Source organism: Notothenia coriiceps, unplaced genomic scaffold (assembly GCF_000735185.1).
Source record: "Notothenia coriiceps isolate Sejong01 unplaced genomic scaffold, NC01 NC01_scaffold00000339, whole genome shotgun sequence".
NCBI lineage: Eukaryota > Metazoa > Chordata > Actinopteri > Perciformes > Nototheniidae > Notothenia > Notothenia coriiceps.
Window position 1 is genome coordinate 10868558 of NW_011333040.1, and position 5956 is coordinate 10874513.

Here is a 5956-nt window from a genome sequence, read left to right on the forward strand (position 1 = left end):
TCTGTATCTGTATTCACTTCCTCGCGGCTATGATACCCCAAACTAAGCAACGTCAATTGTGTTCTATGCACCACACCAACACGTTACACAACAAGTAGTATTATTCATTATTTATAGAATTGTGATTATTAACTCCTGCCAATACACTATCATCATATTCAGTCTTATGCTAGTGTTCTTTTCTGCCTGCGTTTCACCAGCAACAGTCGTGACGCGCGGAAAAGAAACATTTTTTGTGGTACAGGTCCGACAACAACATCGCGTGAAGCTTGCTCTGGTAATAAATAGGCTAACCGAATTTGTCCTTAAACCTATATGTGCAAATTTATAGTGAAAAGATCCAAGTGTTGACAAGTACGCAAAGGCTAGCCATTGCATTAAACACTTTCCGCATAACATAACAACAGCAACACGGACAGCTGTTATAAAAACAATGAAATAAACGAACGAACATGTGCGTTTCTCACTTATTATTGTTTCTCTCTTTGTATGTGTTGTATTTGTAATATTTGAGATTCGAGATTGGGTATTTTTAATATATTTAGACCTAATTTCTACAATAACCCATTTCATTCTGAAATGTTTTATGCCTGTTTCTTGTGATTCTATATCTTGGGGTGGTCCCAATTCCCTGTAATACTTACTCTTTTATCAGGTTCATGTGTTGCACCTTCACAATGATTTATGTACTTGCCTCTGTGCGCGTTGTGTTCTGCGGTCTCCTTTCTCCAGCAAATAACGTTCAGATCGGCTCCAAGTCCTCCAAACCAGAACAAAAGTGAGCTTTTTCTCCATGCTGCCTCAAAAAAAAAACAGCCTCTGGGTCATCATGCTCCTGTCCACCCTTTGAAGGATTCCACGAGCGTCTTCTCCAGCGCAGAGCTAACCAAACGATTTGAGTCCATGACGAAACGCGCCCAGCAAAAGGAGGGCGACAGTAATCACCCACGATATCTGAATTGTCAAGCGTCACATATGCGGATTTGTAGTAACTGTCATTTATTTGATGTCAACGAATATTAGCGGAGATTCACTGTTCGAAAGATGGAGCCCTGGTATTGACATGAAGGCGTAAGGCCACCAAGACCCAAAGTGGTCCAGAGGCCGCGGAGGAGTTCCGCAAACGCGCCGATCTTCTAGATTTCCACGAGCGCCACAGGTTGCTCAACAGGCCAACACAGGACCAGAGACGCCATGTCGATAGATCTTTTGGCCTGGGATGTTTCTGACATACATGAAATGGGTAGCACTGCAACTAGCTTGATAAGCAAGCTGTTCACTTTTTATAGGCTTCAGCTTATCGCATATAAATGTTAAATACCCTGCCTACTTCATTTAAGTTTATTGTATTGATTTCCTCTAAATTACCAGAAATGTAAGCACTGTTTCTATTTGGTCTGGGTCCTGTGTGAACTGACAGCAAAGGTATTCGATTAAGATCAACCTGTTTCGTGTTTTGAACAGGTGTCAGAAGTGCCAGTGTGCCAGGCAGCTGCTCATCCTACTAAACAGCAGAGTGGAATATACCCCATAAAGGTAATATTTTCTTACCCAACATTCCTCAAAATCATAGTCTGCTTGTTTTATCACAAAACACATTTACCTCACACTATATGACACATCCATCTCAGCAGATAATGCCTACGAAAGGAAGAAAAAGGCTCTGATGATTTGAGCAGAATTATTTTCCCTACACCAACTGCTCACAAACATTATATCGAGAATAAAATGTTTAATAATTTTTGTCCCTTTCATGTTCAAGGTTGAACATCATTTTGAAGCTCATTGGCATGGACTGATGGCAAGTTAAAAACTACCAATAAAGGTGGGGAATGTATACATTTGCGTTATGGTAGACTCAGGCGCCGGCTCCAGGAATGAAATTACTGAGGGGGCTGTTAAAAAATCAGAGGGGGCTATTTTTTTTCTCCACAAAAATGAAAAATACTGGCAATTTAATGAATTGACACATAAAGATTTTCCTTCTCACTGCTCTAGCAAATCTCCTTTGTTTTTATTCTGGATTTACCCCTCTCGTTCTGTTCTTTTCCCTCTGATCTTTAATAATAGATTAGTAGGATAGTTGATAGATAGATGTGCTGCACTTTGTTAACAGACTAACATCATGATTTCTTCAATTTATAAATTGACAGGCTCTGTAATTGTACCATAACCTTTTCTCCTCTATCCCTTAACTCGTCTTCCTATACATATGTACTTACTATCTACTCTAGTCATGTCAGGATTAAAGAAGAATTATTTTCAGGATTGAATGTTCAAACCAAGGCCTAAAACCTGGCATTTCATAAGAAAGTGACTAATATATAAACCAAATGTAATATTGGATAAAATACTACACCAAATGGACTGACACAGATAAAAAATACAAATATAGTCCCCTGGTTTGTCTCTAGAGTCTAACTGCCATGAGAAAAATCAAATCAACGTTCCAAAATTCGCCACTAGATGTTGCTCATTGTACCAATACGGTTTATATAACACATAACATATTATTATTATTATTATTATTATTGTAAAAGGGCTCGCTTTGGCAAAAACCTGATCCATACAGCCAGCCCTAAATAATAACAAGTAACCATCATGTGTGATGCTATCTGTTGTTGTACAGTCTTATTTTTTGTTGATTTCATATTGTTTTCACAGAGCTGTGAACATGAATGTCCCTCTGGGGACAATACATCTAAACTAATTTAATATTCAATCCCACACATGACGATTGAGAACATAAATTCGTAATTTACCTCGTTTACCACATTTGTTGTAATACTACGGATTTAGTTGACACTACTAGCCGAGTTTCTTTTGTCCAATATCTCGCAGGCAGGTACATTGAATTAGAAGTAGAAGAAGAGGAGGAAGAGGAAGAAGGTAGAAGAAGAAATACGCTAACGCTACAAATGGCACAACACTGTTACTCTGTTTTTACTGATATGTAACATTTTATTTCACCTTGCTCTATGTTTTTTAACGCACATTCAAAAACGGGTACATTTTCGGGAGTTTCAACCGGGTACCGGCCACCAAAAACGGGGACTTCGGAAAACGGGGACGTTTTGGTCACCCATCTGACTGTGTTTACAGCTAAGCACACACGCTAACATTAATTAAGACTACAAGCTCACTTGGGGTTGAGGTTTTTTACACGTTGCTTGACTGCCTGCCCACATATCTGATCTAAACATAGTAACGTGTATTGGGGAAGATACTTATTTAAAGTTATTATTTAATAATTGTGACATTTATTGTACTTTTTGATGGATGAATGATGCTCAAGGTGAGGGGGCAAAGAATACAACTGAGGGGGCAATGCCCCCTTTTGCCCCCTCGTGGCGCCGGGCCCGATGTATGGTATTCAGGGCGATATTATCAACCTAGTCTCACCAGAATGCGTGACTCCACCACGACTCCTTAACACCGCAGTGCGTGGTGGAGTCACGATCTTTGCTACATTTACGTGTCTGCACCACGCAAACAACCCCAATGGAAAGTGAATGAGGCTCCTTTGTCGTGGTGCACACATGCATTTCTACAATGTCCAGCAGTGAGCTTTTATTCTATAAAACGTTTTTAAAATCTACTTTATAGCTTGTAGTAACTCACGGAGGCTTCTTTTATTTTATTTGTAGGCTATTCATAATAATTTTTATTTTTCGTCAGAATGTATTATGGTGCATTAGTTACACATTTTTGTTCTCAAAGAACAGTGCATTGTGTGTAATACAACTGTGATTTTTATTAAATTAGTTAGTTTTTAAGGAAGGCCAGAGCTTCAGCTGTGTCAAATAGATTGTTCCCTTTAGTTAACGTTATTTAAAAGATAATTATATTCCTATTTGATCATGTCCCCTTTATTGTATTACGGATTCAATGAGCAATGTGAGCATCCATTCCCATTGGATAACAGAGGATTTTACACCCAGAAGTAAGTATTCTCCTTACTGTCGATTGATTTTACAGTGATATCTGCACTACTCATCAACTCAAAAACACCAGATTATCCTTGTTAATTACACAGCATTGATTGGTTTAAATTGTGTGCAATGCTTTTGTAATTTTCCCCTTTGATTCGGAAAAACAAATATTTGTTCAGAGTTTAGGATGGCCGAAGACACTACACTACCCAGAACGGCCGGCCCTTGACGACCGGAAACGGTGGAAATCCAAACACCATGACGACCTCCTAACCTATATCCTCTTTCTCTGCTTCGATCTCTCAGGCAAAAAGCACTTTCTTTCAAGATAAGATCCAATCTTCCTATTCCAATCCCAAAAAAAACATTTTCCATCTTCTCCACCCTCTTGGACCCCCCCAAAGCCCCTTCCCCCTCCTCCCTTCTGTCAAGCGACTTTGTCAACTACTTTGAAAAAAAGGTTGATGATATTCGCTCTTCTTTTTCTGACTCACCTCTACTCACCGCTGGGTCACCAGACCCACCTTTCACCCACACACTGACCTCCTTCTCCCCTCTCTCTCCAAGTGAGGTTCTTACCCTCATTACCTCTGCCCGTCTTACCACCTGCCCTCTGGACCCTATGCCCTCAAACCTCCTTCAGACTATCGCTCATGATATTCTACCGTTTCTCACCCTTCTCATCAACACTTCTCTAACTTCTGGTCACTTTCCAAACAGTCTCAAGGCTTGAGACTGTTTGGAAAGTGACCAGAAGTTAGAGAAGTGTTGATGAGAAGGGTGAGAAACGGTAGAATATCATGAGCGATAGTCTGAAGGAGGTTTGANGATGACGAGAGCCTGGACCAGAACCTTCAGTGTTTTCTGCGTCAGCTGGGGACGTATCCTCCTGATGTTGTAAAGCGTGTATCTGCAGCATCGGGTTGTAGCAGCGATGTTTGCAGTGAAGGACAGTTTGTTATCTAGGATCACACCCAGATTCCTTGCAGTCTGAGTCGGGGAAACAACAGAGGTGCCGATGTTGATTGTTAGGTCAAGAGTGGGACAATCTTTTCCCGGAAGGAAAAGCAGTTCAGTCTTGTCAAGGTTGAGCTTGAGGTGACCTGGGTCTCTGAGCGGGGAAAGGACAGAATGAATTGGGTGTCGTCAGCGTAGTAGTGGTATGAAAAACCATGCGGGCTAATGACTGATCCGAGCGAGTTTGTGTACAAGGAGAAGAGGAGGGGACCAAGAACAGAGCCCTGAGGGACCCCTGTGGTTAATTGACAAGGGTCGGACTCGGACCCTCTCCAAGTTACCCTGTAGGTACGGTCTTTGAGGAATGAGGTGAGGAGAGAAAGTGCAGAGCTTGAAACTCCAAGTTTTTGGAGAGTGCGAAGGAGGATCTGATGGTTTACCGTGTCGAATGCAGCAGACAGGTCCAAAAGGATGATGACAGAGGAGAGGGATGCTGCTTTGGCAGTGTGCAGTTCCTCAGAGACAGCAAGGAGAGTTTCTGTGGAGTGACCTGCCTTGAAAACAGACTGGTGCAGATCCAGAAGGTTGTTCTGATGGAGATAACAGGAGTTGTTTAAAGACAGCGCGTTCAAGTGTTTTAGACAGGAACGGGAGGAGAGGGACAGGCCTGTAGTTTATAACATCAGACGGGTTGAGAGTGGGTTTCTTTAGGAGAGGGTTTACTCTTGCCTCCTTGAGACTGTTTGGAAAGTGACCAGAAGTTAGAGAAGTGTTGATGAGAAGGGTGAGAAACGGTAGAATATCAGGAGCGATAGTCTGAAGGAGGTTTAAGGGGATAGGGTCCAGAGGACAGGTGGTAGGACGGGCAGAGGTAATGAGGGTAAGAACCTCACTTGGAGAGAGAGGGGAGAAGGAGGTCAGTGTGTGGGTGAAGGGAGGGTCTGGTGACCCAGCGGTGAGTAGAGGTGAGTCAGAAAAAGAAGAGCGAATATCATCAACCTTTTTTCAAAGTAGTTAACAAAGTCGCTTGACATCCCTCTGTGTGTTCCAGACTCCTCTTATTCTCT

At 41.8% G+C, this 5956-nt stretch overlaps 1 protein-coding gene across 1 annotated transcript in view; it reads right to left on the reverse strand.

Annotated features, from left to right (window-relative positions):
- LOC104945479 (uncharacterized) overlaps window positions 1-5956 on the reverse strand; it is a 153089-nt gene that overhangs the window by 139131 nt on the left and 8002 nt on the right. The window lies entirely within an intron of this gene.